Below are 26,204 nucleotides of genomic sequence, written 5' to 3' on the forward strand. Positions count from 1 at the left end.
TTTAATAGTCTCCTAAATGTTATGAGTTAGGTGTTAATATTATTTTTTTTTTTTTTTCGGAGCTGGGGACCGAACCCAGGGCCTTGCGCTTCCTAGGTAAGCGCTCTACCACTGAGCTAAATCCCCAGCCAGGTGTTAATATTATTAATACTGTATAGAAAATGGAACAAAGACAAGCACTGAGCAGATTGTTACTTGCCCTAAATGGCCCAAGTGGAAGAGACAGTGAGGGTGCTAGCAAGTGATTTACAATTTGCTTGCAGGGATGGGGAGCAAATGGTACAGCAGTGCTTTCTATGTAGATCCCATTTTCCAGAGCACAAATAGCCCCACTTTGGCCAGAGTTCAAGCTCTAGATCAGCCTTGTCAGGGAGAATCATCCTCAAGACGATGGGTAGCGGAAAGCATGTCACTGACCCATCAGTGTCCCAATTGCTACATTCTCTCTCTCTCTCTCTCTCTCTCTCTCTCTCTCTCTCTCTCTGTCTCTCTCTCTGTCTCTCTCTCTGTCTCTGTCTCTGTCTCTGTCTCTCTCTCTCTCTCTCTCTCTCTGTGTGTGTGTGTGTGTGTGTGTGTGTGTCTGTTTTGCACGCTGTGATAGCTACTCTGGGTTTTTACCTTGACTACATCTAGAATGAACTACAATCCAGAAGTGAAATACACACCTGTGAGAAATTCTTGCTTGCTTGAAAGTGGGTAAATCCTCTTCTAGTCCAGTCCTTTGAGATAGGAGGATACACACCTTCAATTTAAATCTTGAGGTAGAAGGACACAGGCCTTTAATCCTGGATCTTGAGTAAGAAGACACAACTTTAATCTTAAGCCATATAAGGATGTAGAAGGAAGTTCTTGCTCTTTGCCTGCTTCCCCTTGCCTTGATAGCCATCCACTCCTTCGCTGGCATTGGAGCCTACTTCAGGATTCCAGAATATATAGAAAGCCAGTTGAGACATCCAGACATCCAGCCTTGTGGATTGAGCAACGAGATTCTTGGACTTTTCATTTACAGCCAGCCATTGTCAAATTAGGTGGACTGCAGACTGTAAGTCATTCCAATAAACCCTCTTCATATGTGTGTATACATGTATTCATCTGTGCAAGTATATATAGAGAAAGAGAGAGATTCATTCTATAACTTCTGTTACTCTAAAGAACCCTGAATAATAGACATGTACTTGTGCAGACAAAGATAAGAGGAGGAGGTGTCTGGTGCTCTTTTCCTTTTCTTCTCTGTCTTACTGCACTGAGACAGGGTCTCTCATTGTAGGGAAGATTGCCATTTTGGCCAGGTTTCTGTCCTCCAGCACATTCCATTTCCTGAGTTATAGATTAGTTAGTTAACCCCAAGTGCATACCCTGTTGCTTCCTTTACCATATTCTTGATTTGCTAATATCAGAAAGTATCTAGCCGAGCACAACAAACTTGATCAACTATAGGTTCTAATTCAATTAGAATATAGACTCTAGGCTTTCTTATGCTTGAGAGCTGAGGACTACTTAGCAGCAGTTTTATTTAAGAGTTCTTTAAAAATGTACCCAATTAAATCATAAACGGAGTGGGCGTACAGGTGGGTCCTGGCTCCTTTATTTAGTACATAGGCATTTTGAGACGACTCATTAATGGCTGTGGGACTTGCCTCACCATAAACTGGGGTAAACAAAGCTGCTACCTGTGTTGGTATATGCTGCAAAGATGATTGCATGCATGAGTATAATTAAGAGCTAACTATGGTTTTCCCTGTTATGTGACATTCCTAACAAACACTAAAAGAAAAGCTTTTTATTTTCCTATTGATAAGACTTGGTAGAAACAATGTGTTGTAAGCCCCAGGAACCCCCTTTACTTGGAGAACACTGAGAGTGGAATGTCTACCATCTCATCTCTCAAACACACAACCTCTAATTCCAGGCACGCCCCTTGGCCAACCAAGGGACTTTCATATCTGAATTCTAATTTAACATTTGTTTAGATGGGTGCTTTTAGAGTACATTTTAAAAAAAAAATTCCACAGAACCTACCATTCCTCATTGCAAGAAACTGAATATTTTCAGGCTCTTGCCTGAAACAATACATCAGAAGATTAAGCATGTTTCTGATTAGATGCGAGCATCTTCAGGTACTGGTCAAAATGAAGAATTTGCATTTAAATGGAAAGATTAATGACTAGTACACAAAGCCCATATTTAATCACAATTTCTTTAACACACATAATTTATATTTTTATTCAGATCATCCACCTTAATTCAGTAATAAAAATGATAGGTGTAGTATTTTATAAAACAACTTTCGTGCCACCAATCATGCATCTCAGTTATAAATACTTCTGAGGCTGCTGCTTTCACACCGTTTCTTGGGAATGATCTAGATGTTGGTACAGTAATTCGGGTGTAACTATATATCAGAAGGTGTGAGTCTCACCTCATAGAAATAGCTCAAGCTGAAAGGAAAAAAATAATCACTTGGAAGTGACTTACTATGCAGGCCCGCTCATTTGCTCATTTCTGCTCAAATCTTGGCTAAGCATGAGTTGGTCTCTGCTCCAATTTTAAGCAGTCCTTAAAGAGGGTAAGCCCAGATTTCCCTCTTCAGGTGAATCTAGTAGTGAAAATACAAAGGAGATATATTTTCCTCCAAACTAAAATGCAAAGAAAAATTCTGGAAAAAAACAAAAAACCAATCTCATTCCTAGTAACCTTAGTCTACCCTCGTGGTGTGTTGTCCGTTGAAGGCCACAATGAATACGTTTTGGTCTAATGAGTTCAAGCCAAGAAGTATCTGACTTAAACTGGCTATAGTGGTTCATGGTTATAATTTGAGAACTCAAGAAACAGAGGTAGGAAGATTACAAGTTACAGTCCATTCTGGATTGCATAGTGAGTTCTATGTTATTCTGGACTATGTAGTGAGATCTTGTCTCAAAAAGCTAAAATCCAAACAATGAACAAACAAAAAAGTATGTCGCATTGTAAATGTCACAAACCATTTTGTTTTGTAAGCAACATCTACTCTCAATATTTATCCCATGTCCAAAGCAAAGCCCATGAATAGAGAGGACACTCAAATCTGGGACCACTTTCCTGACCTATACTGAGCCTATATAGGACTTACACAGAATAATAGCACTAAACAGCTTTGCCTTGGGAAAGATGCCTGAAAAAAGAGAAGATGTTCCCAGGCACTGAATGGTTTCTGTTCTCTGCCTGTGGCTTTGGGCTCAATGCTGAGCAAATTTAAAATTTGATTTGCATTAGTGAAGAACTGTAATGAAATGACAAATTTGAATTAAATAATCTTTCTCAGTAGGGAGCAGGCCATTACAAAGTCAGCAATGTAGACCTTGTCAGGCAATTCAAAGTTACTAGATGGCATTCATTCATTCTTGGGGGCCTGATCATTTATGATGCTGTTCAACCTCTTTCCTCCTCACCTCCCCCAGTTCTCCTTCACTTACATTCCTTTCCTTTCTCCACTCCTATCCAGAAGAAGCAAGAAAAAAATGCATTTAGTAAACAAGACAGTGATAAAATATGGAAAACTGGAAAGAATAACCAATTAGACCTTTTGTTCACTTCTTCTTACAGGCTCGATTTAATTCTAGAGTTTGACTTGATGTTTTAAAATTAACAGCTCTCCCTCAGTGGGCCTCTCCACGTCCTATTGATCCTTCTGACTGCTGGCCAGTAAATTTAGCTCTGCATCCTTCACCATTAAGAGGACAGAGGGAAATGCAGCTTTCCTCAGAAAAGCCTGGTACCTGGTAAGGAGACAATGTAATCTGTAAAGCACTTGTATAAACCTGAGATCTGGGTTCAATTCTCAGCAGTCACATAAAAGGTCAGGCAAGGCCATGCACCTCATAATCCTAGCACTGGGAAGGCAGGAGCCAAAAGAGCCCTGGGGTTTACTGACCAAGCAGCTTAGCCTAATTAGAAAGTTCTAGGTCAGTGAGAAACCTGGTCTTAAAAACCAAGATGTATGTTTCCTAAGGAAAGACACCCAGGGTTGAGCTCTAACCTCTACACATACACATACTCCATGCACATACTTACCCCCCCCACACACACACAAAATAATAAATCTATAATAAGGTAACTTTAAAATAATAAATAAAACTAAAAAATATCATATGAAGAAAGATATCATGCACTCAGAAAGATAGAAATTGCTTGTCCTCCCTCACATGTGGATCCTAACTTTTAATGTTTGCATGGATGCTAATCAGGGGACATATGGGTGGTTACAGACTACAGATAAAATGGGAGACTGACAGGGAGCAGAGGAGATATAAAAGAAGGGAGGGGGCAAAAGGCACTCAGGACATAAAAACCAGAGTGTACAGGAAGAGGTAAGAATGGGAGGGAGCAATAAACACAGATCTTTCATTTTTAAGAATTTCATGATGAAGCCTATTATTTTTGTTAATAATAACAACAGCTTACTAACTAAATGAGTAATGCTGAAGCCCTAACCAGCTTCAGACTACTCCCTGCAAAAGGAGATCTGACCAGAGCTGACCTACATAAAATACGACAGTAGCTAAGGTAAATCTTAACAATATACAGTGACTCTTGCTTCTAAAAATGGGATTCTACCTGGTTGAGAAGAAAAGAGAATTGAAGAATGAAGGTCTAATGGGCCTTCTGGTCTCAGCCAGTGGCTGTGTCAGGGCCATTCTGTTGTCCAATGATCCCCGATGTATAATAGAGAAAGACGTGGTCCAGTAGCTAATGAAACCAGAACAGTACAAAGAACACATATACCTTAATTTATAGGCCCTCTGTTGCTTCTGGATTCTTATCCAAAAGACCTTTTAATTAAGCTCCCTCAGGTGGGACGCGGTCCACATTTTCCCTATCACATGAGTAATATGAAAAGCCAAACAAGGTCTTTGTTTCTGGCTGGCACTCTGTTCACTAATCATCTTTCTCCTATTCTGCTCAGGCTTCCGCCAGAGTTCATCTTCATCAGCATTGCTGTGGTCCCTCTCATATTTCAAACAGCAATTGGAAAGCAGATATTTAATCAGAAAAGTTTGGGATTCATTTTTTCGGATACCCAATCTGTCTTTAGAGGCTTTCAGACAGACTAGACTGCTGTTGACTACAAAAGAAAAAAAAAAAAAAAAACCAGAAATCTGTGTCCTTGAGAAATGCTGAAGTTGAAGTCCTGGAGGGAGATCACAGGCTTTAGAGCCAGGACAAGTTCCAGCTCAGTCATTCTTAACTGCCTGACCTTGGATGACTCATGTAATCCTGAACCTCAATTTTCTTGCCTGAGAAATGGAATTAGCTCTCCAAAGCGTGTTCTTGGAAGAATGCTATATGCTGAGGTCCCAAGACAACGGAGAAAAGGCATTCTTGGGTAAAGTCAGCTAAGAGGGGTTCTCTCATAAAAATAAAGTTGAGGCCCCAGAAACAGGGTATCTAGGGTTTAATCTTCAAAAATAAAGAAAAGGGATACCACTCTAACGAATGGGACAAACCTACCTGTGCTGTCACCCGACATTGTAGCCAAGATCAGAAATCCAGCCTCAGGAAAGTTGAAACTGCACAGTGTTGGCAGCCAGGACCTCATCCTGTCCTCTCTGCCCACCTATTGCTTCTTGGTGTTTATAAATTTATGTTATTCCCACTCTCCATGAGGCCACCGACTCAGTCCTCTCCACCTTAGCAGAACACAGCTTCACCAGATTCTAGGTGTCAACATTTTGCGACTAGCTACATATAGACATATTCTCTACTAGCTGTTGAGAACAAGTCTAAATTTAGGAGAAGGTTTTTTGTCAGCCTGCACAGAATGTTATGTGGGATCAGTTTAATATGATGAGGATGCGGTATTGGGGCTTGTGGTGTGGAACAGCTGCTGAGAATTCATCAGTTTCATAACGAGGCCAGCTAAAGACAGACTTATGACTTGAAAAGACACGCTATACTTACTACAAAAGTTTTAGACACACACACACACACACACACACACACACACACACACACACATATTCGTAGCTTTTTATGTGAAGCGCCAATTGTGAGACTGTCAATGAATAGACTCAAAATGTCAACCAAGGAGAATGTTAGGGGAGAGCAGGAGCCGGAGGCATGTCTGACAGTTCTGTGTTTACAGAAGCCACAGGGCTCTTGCAAGAATCATTGGGTTGCTGTCCTGAAGTCAAACGAACAACCCTGAGACCGAGACAAGGACTCTAAGTCTGCGCCTTTTCCTCATCATTACGGGCTCATTTCGTGTCCTCTAGGCTCTTCCTTATTTATCCGGAATTCCTTTTATCAAAAATGATCCTACAATGGAACATGAACCCCCTGTTCCGATTTCAGCTAGTGAAGGGGACTCATGTGCTCCTCTAGGATCAATACAGCAGTCCCCAGGGTGCAGAGACATTTACACTAGAGCCTACACTAGAGCTCCCAGTTGTGGTTGCTTCTCAGACTTTCTTGACAAGCATCAAGACTTCAGAGGTGAAAAGCACAGCCCCTGAAGCAATGCTATGCCATCTCTGAGGTACCATGCTGTGAAGCTAGCTATGATTCTTCCTCCTGTGTTTCATTTGTCTTCCTCCTCCACGCCCCTTTCACCCTTTCTCTGAATTTCTCTTTGCTGTCTCTTTTCAAAACTCCTCATAACTGAGGACCAATAGGGACAGGCTCTCCAGTACTCACCAATGAGGGCAGTCAAGACAAGCTCAGTGTTACTTCTCAGGAACCATGATTTAAAAACAAACAAAACAAAAAACAAAATACCATCATCTCCAAAGGAATATATTCCTCTTCTCCAGAGGAAAAATACTTCCTGACTTTTGAATCCCTCAGAACTGAGGTTACAGAGGGACTGGCAAAAAATGGAATGAGATTAGTGAGCACTGGGGTGTCTATAAGTCCCCACTCACTGTTTATAGAGGATCAAGGCTCAAGTCTAGAAGGGCTTCAAGAGGGAGCCAATGTGTGATATATATTTTCTATATTTAAAGGGCCCACAGATAAGAATCTGCCTCTTGCTTGAGACATTGGTTAGGGGTGAGTTAAACAGATGTAACATGTTTCTTTGGCTTCCTTTTATTCCCAGAATATACAAAGGTAACTGGTTGTATGATTGTGCTGTGGGAGGAGTGGAGATGAGGCCTTCTAAGACTGCATGATAGGACAAAGGAACCCAGGAAACTTGACTGTGAGAATACAAGCAAAGCTTGGAAAAGCCCAAGGGCCTGGGGACAAGGGAAAATGATAGATACGGGGGTGGGGGTAGTGGTGGTGGTGGTGGATGACTCATGGCACAAGGGACATTGTATACTGCAGGTTTTTATCTCTAAATGTGTTGAAACCTGCTCCTCTGTGTGATAGCATTTGGAGGAGAGTCATTTGAGAGGGAATTAGATAATGCAGGAAGAGTACTTACTAATGGAACTCAAGCCATAGTAAAAGTTATTATACCCCTTCCCCATAGCAGAATGGGTCACCAAGTCCTTGGACACCAAGTCTGATGCTTTCACATGTCTAAAGACAAACTGAGTAACTCTCCTTTGCTCAGTTCTTACAGGTCATTTCTCATTCTCTTCCTCCTCCTCCTCCTCCTCCTCCTCCTCCCCCTCTTCCTCCTCCTCCTCCTCCTCCTCCTCCTCCTCCTCCTCATAACAACATCAACTTCCTCTTGGACTGCTATGACTCAGAACATTTTCATGGTTCCTTATATGGTAGGTGCCTAGACATAGTGGTTGGTTGATGGGCTGATGGACAGTGAAACCACATCTTAGAAGTGATTCATATCAACTCCTGCCTGTTTCCGTTGACCTGTGAATTTCTGCTTCTTGCCTGAAGGCTGACCTAGAATCCTAATGAGGGGAATTCAGGGTGATCTTGCTTCTCTGGTTCTCGATACTTTGCCTGGCTATTTATTGACCCTTTGTATCACAATTGACAATTTTTAGCCTTGACAAGAGACATGGATTGCCAACTTCGCTGATGTTTTTGTAATATATGTTCTTCTAAAATCCACGAGAAGCAAATCTTCGTTTCATAAAACATTAATTATGTACATCCATGAACCATATAAGCAACCGCTCTGTGGTATGTTCAGCCCATAAAGCTAAGGTGTTTAGGGGTCCATTCAATTTTAGAGACCAAATAAATGACGATAATTCCTATATGATATTCACATGACTTATAGATGGCTCTATGCCTAGGTTAATGAGGTTGTAGGATTTTAACCAACATGAATGTACCCAAACTGTTATGCTCTGTGTCATCATAGCTCTTCTGAGGACAATACCATGAGTCACCTTAGAAGGATAACAATTTAGTGTGTTTCCAATTGTCAAGGAAACCAATCCCCAGATAATCAAAAATATAGTAATAACAATAATAACAACAAAAACTCCTTCACTCGTCACTGTCGAGACCAGGAGTGCATTTGCACAATGCCCTGTTTCTCAACATTGTGATTTTTGCTTTCCCTTTTCTTCCTTGCCTGCCTAAGACCTCCTATTTGTGTCAGCCTTCCTTTGTACCTATTCCGGTGGTTCTACATTGTTTTTTCCTCTACCTCAAGATATCAATTCCCTCCTCCTTCTAGTCAGTATTGCAGAATCTGCTTTCACTGGAAGGGAAGGAACCAGCACAATAATATCTAAGGGAAGATTCAATTCTTTAACTCAGGGATTTGAAACTATAACACAAGGGGGTCAATTACAGAGCCTGTGTCAGGTACATGACACATGGACTTCAAATCTCTGTGTTACAGGGTTCCTGGGATTCTTCTTAAACTTAACTCTTTTCTAACACTATAAAATTGTGCATACCAGTATCTGTTAGAATTATTAAGAGTTTAACATATTGAGTATTCGCTGGGATTAAACTCCCGATCCTTATAAAACTTTGGCAAAGTAAGTTGTCTAACACTGTTTAAAAGATGAAAAGAATCTCTAAGAGACACTGTCACTTAAAAGCAGGGTTAGTGGGTAGGAAGCTGACATACAGACCCAAGTTGGTGTCTTTCACCCCAATTTCCTCATTCCCCCACAAATAAGTGACAAATGTCTTTCATTTATAACATAGAAAAAAAAACTATATTAGGCCCTCAGGAAGGCTGCAAATATCAGGAAATCCAATTGTTGTCAACAACTCTGCATATAGGAAATGCTAAATCAAGCTAAATTAAATCCAGCAGAGTTCTAGACAGTTAGCAAGCTTTTATTAACCCCCCGCTGTGTTGGACACCCAGCCGTGACTTGGGTTAAGCTTAATACCACTTAATTTATGAAAATGTTGTTATAATTATTCTGTTTCTAAAAGTTAGGCTCCCTGAAAAAGGAAGTGGATCGCACAATTAAAATATACATCCGTGATCTCAGTTCTCTTTCTGTTCAGCCCACACTTATGAATATCTAGTACTATAGATATATCTTGGGTGGAGGGTTTGCCTAAGGGGATGCTTATTCCTCTTCTCCTAAATTCCTCCAGCTCCAATGGATGCTTCTAGCTAATCTGCAAGTGGCATAGGAAAGACTACACTTTCAATCCAGACCTCTAAGAGACTTCCCTAAGCCACATCTTCACACAGATCTAAGGGGGACCCATTAGTGTTTCTTTTCACGTGGTAAAAGGATACGTCATTCTCTAACTTTAATTAATTATAGACAATTTGAAAAACACTATCAATAAAACAGAGTGTTGGGTACTAGTGGGAAAAGAAATGAGATGGAAAAAAAAATATATAGCTTGGCCCATTATTCATTTGTATCGATCTAGATGTTCAAGCCAATATATCACAATTTGACAAAAGGTTAAATATTAACAGAAGAATCATTAATCTAACAAAACAAATTAGCATAACAGTGGCTCTCCTGGTTGGTGTTCTGTGTAAGAGTCTGGATAGACTGTGGAACCCTTCAGTCTGAGGTTTATTACCAATCTTTACAGACCCAGACATGGCCAGATATCAAAGCAAAGAGGCTGCTTTGGTGGACAGCAGAGGTCTTACTGTAAGCATCCCCCACTTAAACATACATGCCTCTTAACAAGGAAGGACTCTGAGACAGAGTCTAGCCTGGTGCTTGGCACATCTTTTCAAATTATTTTTCAAATACTTCAATGTATGGTAGGACTTCAGCATAGCCCTTTCATCCTTGAATTTCAGATGCAGAGATGGCCTTTCGAGCTTTGTCTCCTGCTGTGAGCAGTCCCTTTGATGTTGGTCAGTGCTATCAGTTGACTCCTCTCTGACCAACAGGAGGATATTTTTCTGGATGTGAAACATGACTTTAAGTAGATTACAGGGAGTCAGAGGCCACACTCCAAACACCACCACCAGCTTTTATTCTTTTAAAAAATGGAGTGCGGGACAGTGATCTTACAAAGGGTAGGTTCCTAGTAAACTGCCCTGCCCGCATGGCCCTTCAGATGGCCTCTGAGTCTCAGAACACCAACACTTTCACTTTCCAGCATCACATTCTCAAGATATGGTAAGGTATCACTGACCTTTTCTCATTTAAAAAAAATTGTATTTGTTTGTTTGTTCACTTGAGATCGGGTCTCACTGTGTAGCCCAGCTTCGTTTTAGCCTTCTAAATACTGGGACCAAAGACCTGTGCCGCCATGACTAGCTAAAAGTATGATTTTCCTTATAGTACTAAAAACCAAGTTCCATATAGTAGTTCCCCTGAGAAGAGAAATATTTCCTTTTTCACTTTTAGTTTCTCCAGTTTTAGGTCAGTACCTTTTCCTTATGTTGGTTTTATTTTTATTCATTTTTTATAAATGTATATTGTCTTGCGTGTCTTTCTACCTTCCCTTCAGTCATGAACCTATGTGATCTAGACATGGGCTGTTTTCACCTGTATACCCACTACCACATCTATGTGCATGCTCTTATACATCCACTCGTGTGCCACCATGAGCCCACTCACCCATTTCTCTCCATTTGGCATCTGAGGAGTCAGGAGATGACTTGCTAGGTTTAGGGGAGAAGGAGAAGTGGAAGCCTAGAAGTGTTCAACATAAATTATTGAGTCAGTTACAAGCATAACTAGAAACTTTGATTAGAACTTTGAGAGTTCCTGTCATTTTTATTACTTTAGGATTATAAATTAAAAACCACCAGGATTATGAGTACTTTCAACAATTATAATATTTTAATAGCTTAAGTGGCAATTTGTGTTTCCCTAGGAATTAAAGAGCAATTGGAAATTTTGGTAAAATAAAGTAAGAAGACACTGATTTTTCCATGGCAGGATAGGGAAAGAGAAGATTGTTTTCCATAAAAATATTTCATTATAATCACCAAACCCATTTGTCTGAGAAAAGATAACACTTCCCTTTACACGTCATGCTGAGCAGCCCTGATCAATCCCAGAGACACTCTACTTTGTAAACACATTATATTTTTAATGATCGATGGATTTCATTTTATACCCTCCTTAAAATTAATGCCCTCGTCAAGCCTAATTGTCTCCTTCAAGTGGACAAGCAAACAAGTGCACATGCCAACGTCTAGAAGATACTATTTTGTTATTTGTACCATAAAAGTGGTAGGCATAGAGGCACCATTTCCAAGAGTGATCTGGCTATGTGAGTTTTCTAAAACCTCTCCTCCTCATGCTCAAATGATCTGAAAGAGTTCCATTCAGCAACATGGGATCCTTCTGAGCTTAAACGTGGCTCAGTAGCATTTAAACAACTCTTAAAAACTGCCTTCGTCCACAAAATTTTGGAAGCTACAGAACATGGTTTCCCTACCTTCCTCTTTCCAGGATCTGTGGTAGATATTTCCTTTAGAGTACTGAACATTCTGTGGTCTTTACTGATGCTCGTTAGTGTTACACACTCACTCATTCACTGTTCATTCACAGCGAATTGCATAGCACTTGAAATTCTCCAGGATAGCTAGAGACAGGAAACGTGCTAGCTTCATAATGCATCAAAAGACACCTTTTTGAAGTCAAAATTAAGAATTGAGATAGTGTTAACATTGGACGCGCATGGGTTCACAGACTGACAAAGAAGAGATTTAAAAATTCATTGAGAAATTTAAAGGGAGAAAATGGGGTCAATTCCAAGCCTTCTAGGAAAGAAAAGTTTTGTTGGAATCTGAGTGTGCTAGTAGTTACTTTCCGATCTCTAATCTATAAAGGCCCATTTTTGCTTGGCTTTTTACTCTGTGTGGCACTGGCCAACATCAAAGACTGATGAAATCTGAGAGTGGTATTAGATCTAACATCATTTCCAAGATGGGCTTTAAGCTGAGCGAGAGTGAGTTGGACAGGAAGGGAAATAGAAAGGAAGAAAACAGGTCTACAGATGGAATGTTTAGCCTTATAGGAAATCGAAATATTTTTCAATCTCTTTAGCGATCTCTGGTGTGGTTTAGGCTACTCTGAAATCATGCTGTTTCTTAGGATGGCATTAGATGAAAGATATCACAGAGTGAGATGGATTGTAATTTATGTGTCCCAATTAGCATGAGGGATTTCCCGGAAGCAGCTCCACTCTCTGAGCTGGCTCCCTGCTTCCTTGGGCTTCACAAAACTGAGAACACAGTTCTGTTGGGTCAGCATCTCAGAAATGAGTTTCTGCATCATGCTTAGCTGCCTGATCCAAGGGCCTAGCTCAGAATACTAGTGACTGTTTCAGTGGTTTCACTCCTTGTCCTCATCAAAAACATCTTAAAACTACGATTGTAAGTTGATAAACAAAATCTTGGTAAAATGAGAGATGCAAAATATGATCAAAAGCAAAAATGTGTAGAAGAATTGAGAGTCGTCACGGGAAAGGATAAAGTTTAAAATATGGCATGTCTAGTAAGCCAAAAATTAAGATCCAATATAAATTCTCGGTAATATGCTTATGTAGCCACCCTATGTCATTTTTATATAGCTTTATGTTAGGTTAGAAACGAGAAAGACTGGACGGGCAAGATGGCTTGGAGGGTAAAGGTGTCTGTTCCTAAGCCTGATGACCTGAGTCCAAGTCATCGAAGACATCCTCTGCCTTCCACATGTGTGCTCTGACATGCACACTCATTAACATACGTATCACAAAGTAAATATGTAATTAAAATTAGTAATGTCTTCTCAGAAAGATTTCTTTAAAAAAGAAACAAAATTACTAACAGAAATAACCATCATAATTCCTAAACAACACTAGAACTAAAGCTCGCACTTCTTAATAGACATTTTGAAGTTATCACTTGGATGCATACCCTATTTTAAAGTATCATACTGGGTACTTCATGTGGTGGAGTCCTTAGACCTGCATCAGTGCTCAGATTTAACTATTGATTAAGCATCTTGTATAATTTGCTTAATTCAAGGTTAAGTGAGGATACAGTTCACTATGTCATAGGGTTGCTATGAAGTCTAGACATGACACATGTAAGGTTCTTATTACAGAGACAGAATAGGCTTCCCATAAATAATAGTTTTCTCTATCACTGTCATGAGCCAAACCCTCAAATCTTTTCTAGATTTTTGTCATGCAACCAAATTTTGAAATAATACCAGAAGTTTAAAGGTAGAACTGTCAATCCGTCTCCACGTTCTGCGTCTGCAAGTTTCACCCACCCACAGAGCAGACACACTTGGGAAATCCATTTTTATAATGAATGTGGACAGACTTTTCTGTTAACTGTTGCCTAAAATATACAATTTAAGAGCTATGTACATGTCATTTACATTGTACTAGGGATCATATGTGACCTGGAGAGGATACAAAAGGCATGGGGAACATGCCTAGGATATGTCCAATTTTATACTATATTATCTACAGGGCTGAAGAGTAAGGTGGGAAGCCACCCAATGAACACTGAGACTGATTGGATCTCCTGTAACTCATCTGCAATGGGAGATGTGCTCTTAGCTGGGATTGTGTCCTTCCTGTAAATATTTCCCCCCTACTGCATACCTTTTAAGGGCTGTATTTCTGGATATGAGGAAGCTTCTTATGTCCTGGGAATTTGTTGCAAACTGATAGCCACATCCAGAGGCTTGGTCACACTCAGTTAGATCCCATTTCCGAAGCTGATGTCTGCAATGTGCTATTTCAACTGGAGACACCTCGTGTTTTACTTTGGTCCTTCTGAACGTAACAGTCATTAAGCCTCATGCTTGAATACCCCAGATGCTTATAACAGTTTTAGTTCAACTTTGGGATTATAGGACTTATGCCCGTAATTTCCTACATTACACCCATGCACAGCAATGTATCACTGCTGTTCATTATTCATGAACGTACTTAAAATAGATTCAATTTTTTCTTTTGACCCCTGTGCTCTGATTTCCTGTTCACTATATGACCATGCCTGGTCTGTGTTATTAGATCACACAGCGGATCACTTAGTAGAATCTTTCCCCTTAGTCACAGAGGAGCTGCTCACAAGATACCCATGTTAATATTGGCCCACACACTGCTTGTCCCTTCTGTCATTTAAAGATGGTTTTCTAATAGATACTTTTAAAAATCAGAAAACAAAAAAGAAAAATTCACTCCAACCAAAACAACGACGACGACGACGATGACAACAGCACAACTCACAGGAAAACCGAGAGCGGAATTGTTACACACAGTCACTGTCTAGACACTGCATGCCGGAATACTTATTTTGGAGCCTATTAACTGGTTTCTCCAAATTCCAGTTCCTGTGAGTGGAACACACAAAATCTAGGTAGGAAAAGGTTCTTCATGTCCAGTGATACCAGCCGTTAAATGGTATACAGTAGGGGAAAATGTTTGCAGGAAGGAAACAGTCTCAGCCAATATCACATCTCCCGTTGCAGAAAAGTTGCAGAAAGGATGAGGTCCAAGCATCCTCCTCCTTCACAGGATGGCTCGCCATCTCACTCTGCCGCTCTGTCTCTTTGACGTTAAAGGCATGTTGTCAAGAAGTTTGATGAGACTTAACACATATGGTTTCCTTTACTAAACATTTATTTAAACATTTTACTGGAATGTCTCTAAATGTCAACTGACACTGAAAAATATGCCCTTCTCACTAAAAAAAAATTAATTTCAAGGAAAATTATAATTATATTTTTTTCAGATTTGCTCTGTTTCAGGAATTCTCTTTTTTCCGTGTTCAATCTTTTTTTTTTTAAACTCTTAACTTTAGTACTTGTCAATTTTGTATGATTTAGTTTTTTAAAATTCCTTTTCTTTTCCATCTTTTATTTTTCTGAAGAGCTTGCTTTCTGTTTTCAGATTCATTTACTCCTTCTAGTGTAGCTACTATTTCTAAAAAACACTGTGTTTTCTTTCTGCTTTGCAGACATTCGCATTTTCTTATGTTTTCTAGACTGTTTCAAAATAAAAGTCCCAATTTTGATGTGTATTTTAAATAATTTTTGCATGCTTTCATTCCCTGTAACCTTCTATTCTCATATTTTTATAAAAACTTTGTATAGGGTTAGACTAGTTATTTCTGGTTCCCTGACCCTAGATTTTTTTTTTTTTTTTTTTTTTTGGACTTTAACTAAGAAGCTTGATTCAAGAAATTGGTTTTTGTTGTTATTATTTAGTCTTCTTTTCTCCACAATACTTCTGTTTCTCTTGATTTCATGTAGCATTAGCAATAGAGAAGCCAGGTTTTAGGATCCCCCTTCACTGTTCATCTCCCCTCTGGACTAGCAAATATTACTGACTTCTCTCCCTGCCCTGTAGGACTTGGAAGGGCACCACTAATCCTTCCTACTACCATGACTGTTCAATTCCTTATGATTCCTTAAGGTCTCTGGACTACTTCCCTGTTAGGGGACATAGCTCAGCACTTGTGTAAGTTGTCATTTTTTATGTTGCTTGCCCAGTTCAGGTAAGGCCCGTTAACTCTACGAGATCGTCCTCTTCTCTGATTTGTGACTTACCCATTACTTTTTCCCCATCTTCTCTCATAGGTAGTGATTGATGGCTGTTTGCGGTGGCGCATTTAGATGTCCATATTCATTCCTTATAGCGTCCTGCTTTCTTTATCCCCTCCCCCATCTCTCCTTTCCTTCTCCTTTTCTCTCTTCTTTTTTCCTTCATTTCCTTCTTCTTTTCATTGGGATCAAACACAGTGATTGTGCAAATTAGTTAGGCAAGTGTCAGAACACAATCCAAAAATGGAGTTATGTGCAGTTTCTGAGTGCTTGTGACGAAAACAAGACGTGAGTCTTCTGACCTCAGTTTCTTCCAAAACATGGAATTGTTCTTGGGATGTGTCCGTCATAGGTGTAGTGGTTAGGAGTGACTTTACTTCAGATGCTTGTCCACCATGGGCGACTTGCCCATGTGATTGTCCATTTACTCATATGACTTCTCTTGACCCTCAGAGTAAAAATGTCCTTGTGTTCTGAATAAAGTTGACTACTGCATGAGACATTGGTCCACTTCCTTTCTCGACTCCATTCTTCCAGGTCCCACAGCCTCTAGAGCAGGAAACAGTCAAACACTCGTCCTCAGCTTTCTTCCAATTGTTTGGTCCCCACATCTTGGTTTTCCTAGGTTTCTCTTTCTCATCCTATGTGAAGATTCAGAGCCAGACTCATGGTCACTCTCTTATTTCCCAGATAGTCATTAATAGTTTTTTTTGTCCCCCCCCCTTTTTTTTTTAAAAGATTTATTTATTTATTATATATGAGTACACTGTAGCTGTCTCCAGACACACCAGAAGAGGGCATCAGATCCCATTACAGATGGTTGTGAGCCACCATGTGGTTGCTGGGATTTGAACTCGGGACCTCTAGGAAGAGCAGTCAGTGCTCTTAACCACTGAGCCATCACTAATAGTTTTTAAAAGCAGGAACAGCTATTTGGTTTACTAGAACATGGGTCTGCCAAAGGACAAGAACACCTGAAAGAGGGAGCCTGTTTTTTTCGTCTAGACATAAGGACTCTGCGTTCCAGGGAAACAATGCCAGTTCCTGACTTTTAATGTTTTCAAAAACGATCTTTGGCAAACACAGGTGTGGATGTTTTAAGGAAGTTTTCATTATGCAGTGGTATTTACAATCGATTCCCTAGGCCTCTGTGTTGTTTCAACCCTATTTTCTTCCATGAACCTCAATCTGGTCAAGCACTTAGAATGCTGAGCTGGATCCCTGATGAGCCAAGGCCGCTCGCTGTGCTGTGGGCTGTGGTCGGTGAACTGCCAAACTGGGTGTATCTGCTGGCCTCATTTGTTCCCCACTCTGTGTCAGCAGGGGCGGGCTTTTCTTGAATGGGGAGCTTCTGGAGCTCTGTACAGGTGCAGGCAGGGTGAATCAAATCGGTTCCTAAAGGGGAAACTTAACGTCTAAACATTCCTTGATGTCTGTGGGAACTCCTTCCATGGCATGTGCATAGAGGTCAAACATTTGGCTTTCTTTCCATCATTTGGGTCCCCAGGATCTAAATCATGTTATAAGGACATCTCATTGGCCCAGAAAACAAATAAACAAAAAACCCAAAGAAACAAAGAAAATAAACACAAAATTCCACTCTCGGAGGGGATGGGGGGGTGGGGAATGGCTTGCCCTGCTGAGTTGGGGGAAGCAGAGAAGGGCAGAATTGAGCTAAACACACCTAGCTCATTTCCAAACAATAAGCTTTTTTTTGAAAAGTTTAAGACATTATTTACAGAGATTCCAAATGAACTATTTCTAATATGTAGAGCTATTATGTGAATGTATAGTTAATATAGATTGTTATATGTAGAGTTAGTATGTTAATATACAATTAATATACATAGTTGATATCTAGTTAATGTCAATACATACCTAATATATGTAGTTAATATATAGAGTTTGTGTGTTAATACACGTAGTTAATATGTACAGTTAGTATCTTAATCTATAATTAATATGTAGAGAGTTGCTAGTGCTTTCTATTTTTAGTAGTTCTGTGCAGTTATGTCATACAAATTCTTTCTAGCAGATTATAGTAGTTAGATACCAGTTCTAGGATTCAAGATTTCTCTTGTTTTCCTGAGGGTCTCCAAGCAGTGGCCCTATCTGAGCAACAGTATATGATATGTTTTTATCTTTTCATGTGCATGAGTCTGTCCATCCAGCTGGCCATGCAGACTCAAAGCTAATCAATAAGGAAGTGAACTTAATGGTATCAAAACACAAGGAAGGCAAAATTTTGTTCATTAAAAATGCTTTATGGAGATTATTAAATCTTGATGACTAATTTTTGGTCAGCTTGTCTAGGTAGGAAAGAAGAGTGAAAAGGGGGATCATAGAGTGAAACATTAGAACCATTTCTATATACAAATTTAGGTCTAACTCTTGTCTATTACAATGGAAGTGGATCTACTGGTCTACTGAAGAGCACACCCCAAGCTGATCTGTATTCAAAGTTTCAAAAGAAAGGGCTGAGAATGTGGCTCAGTTGGTAGACTGATAGCTACCATGCAGGTGGGCACCTAATTCTAAGGAGATTGGCATGGTGGCATTGGCTATAATCCCAGCACTCTTAACACTAGGGAGGTGGAGGCAGGACCAAGTCAAGTCCTTAGCTATACAACAAAGTTGGAAAGTAGCCTAGGATACATGAGGCCCTGTCTCGAAATGAAAATAAAATGTTTTAGGTTGGGGTGAGGCCCTCAGAGAGCATGTACAAGTTCTACCTTTAATTCCCAGCACTGCATAAACAGGCATAGTACTGTGTACCTATAATGCCACACCTAAGAGGCTAAGATGGGTAGAGTGCCAAAAGTTTAAGTCTAGTCTGCGCTACAGCATAAGACCCTATTTTAAAACAAACAAACAACAGGTTAAAGAAAGGAGAAAATAATGTTGATCACTTCCACCCTGAGGCCACACCCAGATGAGCTGCCTTTTAGAATAAGATCCTAATCTAGAGCACCTCCCTCTTCAGCCAGGGAGCTCAGAGACAATGGAGCTGAGGGGGACCAGTTCACAGAAAAGCCAAGACACCAAGTTGTCAAAAGTTTTGCATCCTGCACGTACAGACTTCTAAATGGTTCTGGTTGGCTTTTATCTAGACCTCCCGATGACCCTTCTTCCTTATTTTAATTTCTGCAGAGTCCCAGATCTTCCCCAGCGTCTGCTCCGCTGCCAATCCAGCTCTTTCCTGATGGGGGGATGAGGCATGCCAAGGCACCATGATGAAGGGGGTCACTTAATTTCTGTTTGTAAAGCCAAATCTCCTGTGCTCCGTAATTACCAATCAATTTTACATAAATAGCAAAATGAAGTCCCATTATTCTCATTTACCACAAAATTAGAGGAATTAATTAAACATGGAAAAGGGGCCAATGCCTGCCAAATCACCACTTCGGAAAGATAGAAACAAATTCCACGCAGGCGGGAAGGAAACTGAGCGCCCTGTGTCCGGAGAGCGGGAAGGGATGTAACTGGAAGCAGACTGTGAGTGGAGCAAATATCTGACACCTACATAGCTCAGTGCTCCTGTCTCACTAAGATGACAAAGTAAACATAGTGTCCCCTACAGGCACGGCACAGGGCAGCATCATTCCCATCGTGATAACACCTGCGCACGGCTCCTTTCTGTTGTTTGAAGAAGGCGTAGCTTGTATTTGGTCTGGACAGATTGCTCAATTACTAAATTGCTTGCCTTGCAAACACGGAGACCTGACAACCTCCAATCCCAGGGCCCACAGACGGAAAGCCAGGCATGAAGATGTGCAGAGACACATCCAGAGGTGGAGCCAGGTAAGTCTCGGAGCTCACTAATGTCACCAAAGAACTCTGTGCCAGTGAAAGACTTGTCGGGGGAAAAAAAAAAAAAGATGATCTGTGCCTGAAGAACACCTAAGGTTTCCCTTCTAGAAGATTCTTCTTTGATCTCATGTAGGCCTGCAAACACACCTGCACAGACTTGTACATCTGGACACACAACATGTACATGCAATCTCTCTCTCTCTCCCTCTCTCTCCCTCTCTCTCTCCCTCTCTCTCCCTCTCTCTCCCTCTCTCTCCCTCTCTCTCCCTCTCCCTCTCTCCCTCTCTCTCTCCCTCTCTCTCCCTCTCTTCTCCTCTCCTCTCCTCCCTTCCCTTCTTCTCTCTTCTTTCCTCTCCCTCCCTCTCCCCTCCTCTCCTTTTTCTCTCCCTCTCCCTATTCCCCTCCCTTTTCTTTCCCTCTCCTCCCTTCACCTCTTTCCCACCTTTTCCCCTTCTCTGTCCTCCATTCTTCCTTCTCCCTGCCCTCCCTTCTTCCCTCTCTTTTAATTTCCCACTTGCAATTCTTTAATAAAATGCTTCCTAATACTCATTGTCTGCGATTTAAGAATTTCATTCTACACATTTGTGAGACAAGAACACAAAGATCACTTGTACCAAAGATCTTTGTACTGTGTTTCTTTTAATTTAAAATAAAAAATGGCAATCTCAATCCAAATATTAGCCAGAGACAAGTCAGAGAAGAAGAGGGGGAGGAGGTGGAGGAAGAGGAGGAGGAAGAGGAGGAGGAGGAGGAAGAAGAGGAGGGTAAAATGAAGAATTCACATTTATAAAATGTTTAATGCATTCTAAAATTATTTATAATGCACAGATGAGTTACATATACAAGACTTTCACTAAATTACTAAAACTACAGTGAGGAAGGAGACTATAAAGTTGTCAAGGAGACTGAGGGTGCAGGCTTGGGGTGGGATATCTCTGAGTACTAGCTAGGAGACCTTGAGCAATTCATTTGCTCTCCCTGCCCACACCTAGAGCCTGATGGTTCAGAGGACTGACTGAGATGGGCCCTGAAGGCCTGGGGACTTAGCACTAATCAGGTCCTAGGAGGGCTTGGTTATTTGGGGGCAACGACAATCTTTGCTATTATTTCCACTCTGTTACTATCTTCCAAGGATGCCTGAATTCCATCGTCCTTTTCTCTTTTGCCAGGGGGCAATTTAGCATTCGTGTTGGGGCAACTGTTAGGGTTGAAAGGAGAGGGTGATGGGCATGCCTCTCCCTGACACTGTGGGCTGAAGGCAAGGGATGATAGACCAAATCCTCTTGTCTTTTGCTTATCTTATTTTGATTTATTTGTGTATTCATTAACATGCAAGGTTTGGCAACACTGCAGTCCCTGGTAGAATCACAGTTTCTGGGATAAATGCAGAAGCTCTATTATTATCTTCAAGGGAACGGTGAAGTTCTAGCAACAAAATATTACACACATTGCAAAGAGAAGTTCTTATCATTATGCCTTGCTAGATGTATTCATCATCCCTGTGATAGAGATTCCAGAAGCCAACAGATTCAAACCCCTAGAGTTTCCAGGGCCAATATCTATGAGCTCCACACAGGTCCCCATCTTTGCCCATCAACTGATATGGTGAAATAGAATAGGAAGGTAGGTCGGCAACTACAATTTACATATCCATCTGGGGGAAGGACGCAGTCACTATTAGATGAAATATCTGGATGGTTAGTTTTAATTGTGGGGCTAAGATGATGACATAATCATTTACTCTGTGGTATACATTTTTGTCATAATCACATCAAGAAACCTAAGAATGCTACCTTGAAGCTTATGGGTGGTTAGTAAAGTTAGTTGAATTTTTAACAAAGGGTTAGAAGTCTGTATATGCTTCCCACCAGGGCAGCCTTCTGCTGTCTTTGCTCTCTCTCTTCCTGTATCCATCTTTAGACAGAATTCCACCCACCTGCCCACCAGTTCCTTCAAAGTTCTCCCTCTGTGAACCAAATCACCTTTTCATCCAGTGCGAGAATACGCTTTTAGGACAGTGAGACTCCTGGCATGGGGAAACCAGAGGCAAATACACAAACCTCTTCTGTAGATTCTTGGTTGTAAGTAAAATTTCCTTTCTTTTAAAACATAGAGGGGGATCTTGTTTTAAATATTTAATCTCTTGAACACTTATTTTGGCATCTTGAAATTCCAAAACTATAGAAAATAAAAAATAAAAAAGGAAACCAACCAAACAACCAAAAACACCCATGCAGCTGACAAATATAGCGAACTCATGTGTTCTTTTTTGCAGATATACTTATCTTAAAATTTTATTTCTTGGGGTTGGGGATTTAGCTCAGTGGTAGAGCGCTTGCCTAGCAAGCGCAAGGCCCTGGGTTCGGTCCCCAGCTCCAGAAAAAAAAAAAAAAAGAAAAAAAGAAAAAATTTTATTTCTTGTCCATTCTATTATTTGTCTTTATAAGCCATTGGGAGTGGGTTGCAGCCTTCTCCCCTCTTTGTTATGATATCCTTCTGTGTATACTTTTTAAAAGTAAAGAGACTTTATTACATACCATGTCATTCAGGACAGGTAACTATGCTGGGTTGTTTTTGTTTACTCTTCAGTGTGTAGTTACAATGCCTTTTGGTAATTTACACTTTTCTAATGAAAAACATAGGAAAGCTTTTCTTCCATTTTATCTTCTTGTGATTTATTTTCTAAAACCCCAAAATATGACTGGAGCCCTTGTCTGCTCAGGGCATGATCTATTCCACTATCATCCATTCCTATCTCTTTTCATCAAGGGGGCATATCATTACTGTAAGAATGCTGTTCCCATGATAGCTCTCAGGATGGCAGCCTCCTAAGGACCAAGGTAGCATCATATCAGATGAGTACTTCCTGTTTATGTGTCTCCTGGCAGGATGACAAGGCAGCAACAGAAAGTTCCTAAGTTATTGAAGAAAGAGGAAAGGGAAGGGAAGCTAAGTGAATCAGGAGATAAAACTATCAATTATCCAAAGACACTGGGACGGGGTTTCTGAAAACCAGTTCCTGTCCATTCCCCAGACCGTGACTGCCTCAATCCAGATTTCTGCTTTTGACCTTGGATAGCCCCACTAAAGGAAGACAGTTCTGGCTCCAGAACCTCAAGTAGCCCAAGGACAGGGATATATAATTCCCAGACCTAGGATATCCTACCCTAGTCACATCTGTTGCAGGTGTTAGCCCTGCCTCTTCTTGCAGGAGCCATCTTGATGGGAACATGCTGGTACCTTGCAGATTTCCCAGCATTGGGGACCTGTACAGACCACAGCCTTTTAGACCCTGGGCATGGGCTTTATTAGAACATTTTCATGCAGATACAAATGGAGGCATAGGTGAGCATCTGAATTAAAATTAGAATTGCTCAGATGACTGGGTCCCAAGGTTGTCATTGAGACAACCAGCGATGGCTTGTAGAATGAATGTATGATCCCCAAGTAAAGGCATGTGATGAGAGAGCTAGGGAGATGCTCAAGAGACAGTGTTGGGCTGTCTACACAAGGGCATGCGTAGTGTGGTTCTAATGCTAAGATCCTGTTCTCCAATTGGTTCTTGAACCACCAAAAAAGATGATAGCAGCCAATGAGCTGGGATAAATAGATGAGGCTTCCAGGTCTCCCCAGGCAAGCTAACAGACACAGAAGAGAGAGGAAAGAAGGTTTGTCTTTTGTTTGGCTTTATTTTGTTTGCCATACTTCATAAGGAGAAAAGCCAACTAGCCACATGAGATCTCAGGTGGAGCAGCCATATGGTACTTCTCTAGGTGGGAGGTTGGGGTGTTGACCTGGGACTGAAGGTGACTGAGCAACTGAAGCTAGAGCAGGTTGAGAGGAGATGAGCTAAGAGTATTGGGAAGGACATGCTAGCTTCCGTAGACTGGAGGCACCCATCAGTTGAGCCAAGAGGGCAGGTTGAAATTGAGCAATGTGTGTGTCTGTGTTTTTTAGCTGTAGATCCAATATTCTCTGGCCAGGGGCTGGTAGTGTAACCCATTCCCAGAGCTTAGGTGGGGTAGCAAAAGCTACATGTTACAGATGGCACTAAATGTAGGGAGAGAATCCATTATAAATTTAAGAAATTCTTGGATGGATTATACACACAAAGTGATATAAGTCTAGGAAGACGGGAGACTTAATTTCTCAGCTGAGCGGAGTGAGTCATGTGGCTCCAGCATAGGAAACCTGAACAAAGGAACACAGGGAAAGCCTTAGCTCAGAGATTCTGGGATTGCCTGCTATGAAAAGAGACAGGATGGCTGCTCTAAGCCAGAGAACCAGATAGTAAAACCTGCCTGCTTCCTACAAGTAGGTAACCAAATGGTAGATATTTTTTTTTTAAATTGATTTTTAAGGATAGAAGTGAATACAGATTTTGCCAAAGTCACATGGGAATTTCTTCCTGTGGTTCAAAGCTGATACAAAGAGTTTAATATGAGAGCCAGAGAACCAGATGGCAATATCTGCCTGCTTCCTTCAAGCAGATAATCAACGGCTTTTAGGACAGTGAGATTCCTGGCATGGGGAAACCAGAGGCAAATGTACAAGCCCATTTTGTAGATTCTTGGATTGTAGGTAAATTTTCTTAAATAAAATCTTATTTAATGGTTTTTAAGGTAGAAAATAGTATAATGGCAATTGTTTAAATGTTCTTAAGAATACAGAAATATTAAGCTCAACAGAAGGGAGACGTTAGGGAGATTGAATATAAAAGTACTTTAGAATAGATTTTTAAAAGTCTTGCTAGGAAAAATTTTCGAGATCTCTAAATATTGTCTACTCATGGGATTTCTGAGATTTCTTTGCCTGGTATGACAAATAGAGACTAGAAACAGGTTTATACGGTATGTAGACAGTTATTAAATAATTTAGGCTTTTATCTCATAAAGGTCGAAAAAAGAGACAACAGAAGCACTGTCTCATCGGTTAATGGTTAATGTTTTCTTAGATTGCTTTATTTGCCTTGAATTGTTTTATTTATCAAAGTGAGTGTCGTTTGGGGTTTGGTAGTTATATTAAAATCCCTCTCGGAGAGAGGTCAAGCTAAACGTTTAATGATTTCTGGTTACAGGACCAAGGACTTGTTATTTTGGAATAGAGGATCTATATCTGTGTTGACAGAAAAAAAGAAGAGGCTTTGGACCCCATCCAGAGTCATATGGATCAGATATGACAAGGGAAGAGCCCCTGAAGAACTAAAAAAATTCAAGAGAATCCAATAAAGATTCCTTGTGCTATCCTTCACATTGCATGAATAAAGACTTGTTACAATTGGTTATTAATAAAATTAACTCATAAAAAAACAGTTCTCGTTTACCTGCTCAATCAAGGAACAAAATTTCATCCTTAACTGATCTGTGCACTCTTAATGGTACTAAAATTTTGGTTGTGATATTTATATATTACAGAATGTACAGTTTTGGAGAAATTCATCCTCAGAGATGTTAAACTGACCTACTTGGCCCCCCTGCTTTTGGTTGCTGCATAAAACTGCTTTGGGGATTGCGGCTGATTCCAGGTCATTTTGCCTCATCCAGCCTTTTAGATAGATCCAGTCAAGCCCTGAACCTTCGAAACATACAGAAATTAGATAACAGACGCCAAAAGTAGATAGCTTAAGTCTAACTAATTTTTCTAATTTTCCTACCCCTGTCCAACCCTTTACTGAATTTCTCATCACCCATAACAGCAGGAAGTAGCTATGGAGAGTCATCAGACAATCCCCTGGATTTGGGTGTCTGGTTAATGGTTATTTTATAAATTATAGATAGTTGTCATTTTAAGGGATAACTTAGAAGTGGTCATAATTTTGAACAGGGAGGAAATAGATGGGATGAATTACTAAATTTTATCCTGGAACAAAACATTATGTAGCTATAATCATTTTTGATAAAAATATAATTGATACAAATTGAAGTTATACTTTCTTACATTGGTACAAAACTGTACAGATTTAAGGTTTTCATTGATGTGAATTTCTTATATTGATAAAAAACTTGAGATTAATATTGTTACTCTTAAATAGACTTTGTGCCTATACAAGTCATTTAAGAATATGAGATTTAGACCAGTCCTTCTAATTGCTGCTTTTAAAACTGTTTAAGATAATTAAACAACACCAGTTAAGGACCAGATAGCAATCTCATAGTTATATTAGATTCTAATTTAATTATAATAAAGTACCTTCAATTTACTCAAATAGAAATGGTTAAGAATAGCTAAGGTTTAACAGTTCAAGCTACTTCATCTTCAAAAACATCAAAAATCCACAGAATGTGACATTTAATGTTATTTAATCTTTTGACAATGAGGCATGTCTGCTCCAATTTCTCTATTCTTCTTCAAAGAAAAATTGAGAATCTTTACCTCCAGGCAAGATTACTTATGGTGGAAAGGGAGCCATGGGGCAGAAATTGCCTATTTCATGTGCAGACAAAATACTTTCCTGGAAAAGGACACAGGATATGGAATAGTCAACTGACAGTTCTGCCAAGACAGGGTAAACTGTCCTTCATAATCCTCCTTTGCAAAGCTTTGTCA

General features: G+C 40.2%; 1 long non-coding RNA gene across 3 annotated transcripts; it reads left to right on the top strand.

The window, feature by feature from the left end:
• Positions 1-447: 447 nt before the first annotated feature.
• LOC120096926 (uncharacterized) lies at positions 448-24,962 on the top strand. Of its 3 annotated transcripts, none has more exons than XR_005493863.2 (4): positions 448-1,042; positions 3,629-3,758; positions 19,429-19,649; positions 24,736-24,962. It is a non-coding gene; the product is annotated as an uncharacterized LOC120096926 (long non-coding RNA). The 3 variants fall into 3 exon arrangements; XR_005493865.2 differs by having other exon boundaries at positions 19,589-19,649; XR_005493864.2 differs by lacking the exon at positions 19,429-19,649.
• Positions 24,963-26,204: the final 1,242 nt, after the last annotated feature.

Source organism: Rattus norvegicus, chromosome 15, assembly GCF_036323735.1.
Source record: "Rattus norvegicus strain BN/NHsdMcwi chromosome 15, GRCr8, whole genome shotgun sequence".
Lineage (NCBI taxonomy): Eukaryota > Metazoa > Chordata > Mammalia > Rodentia > Muridae > Rattus > Rattus norvegicus.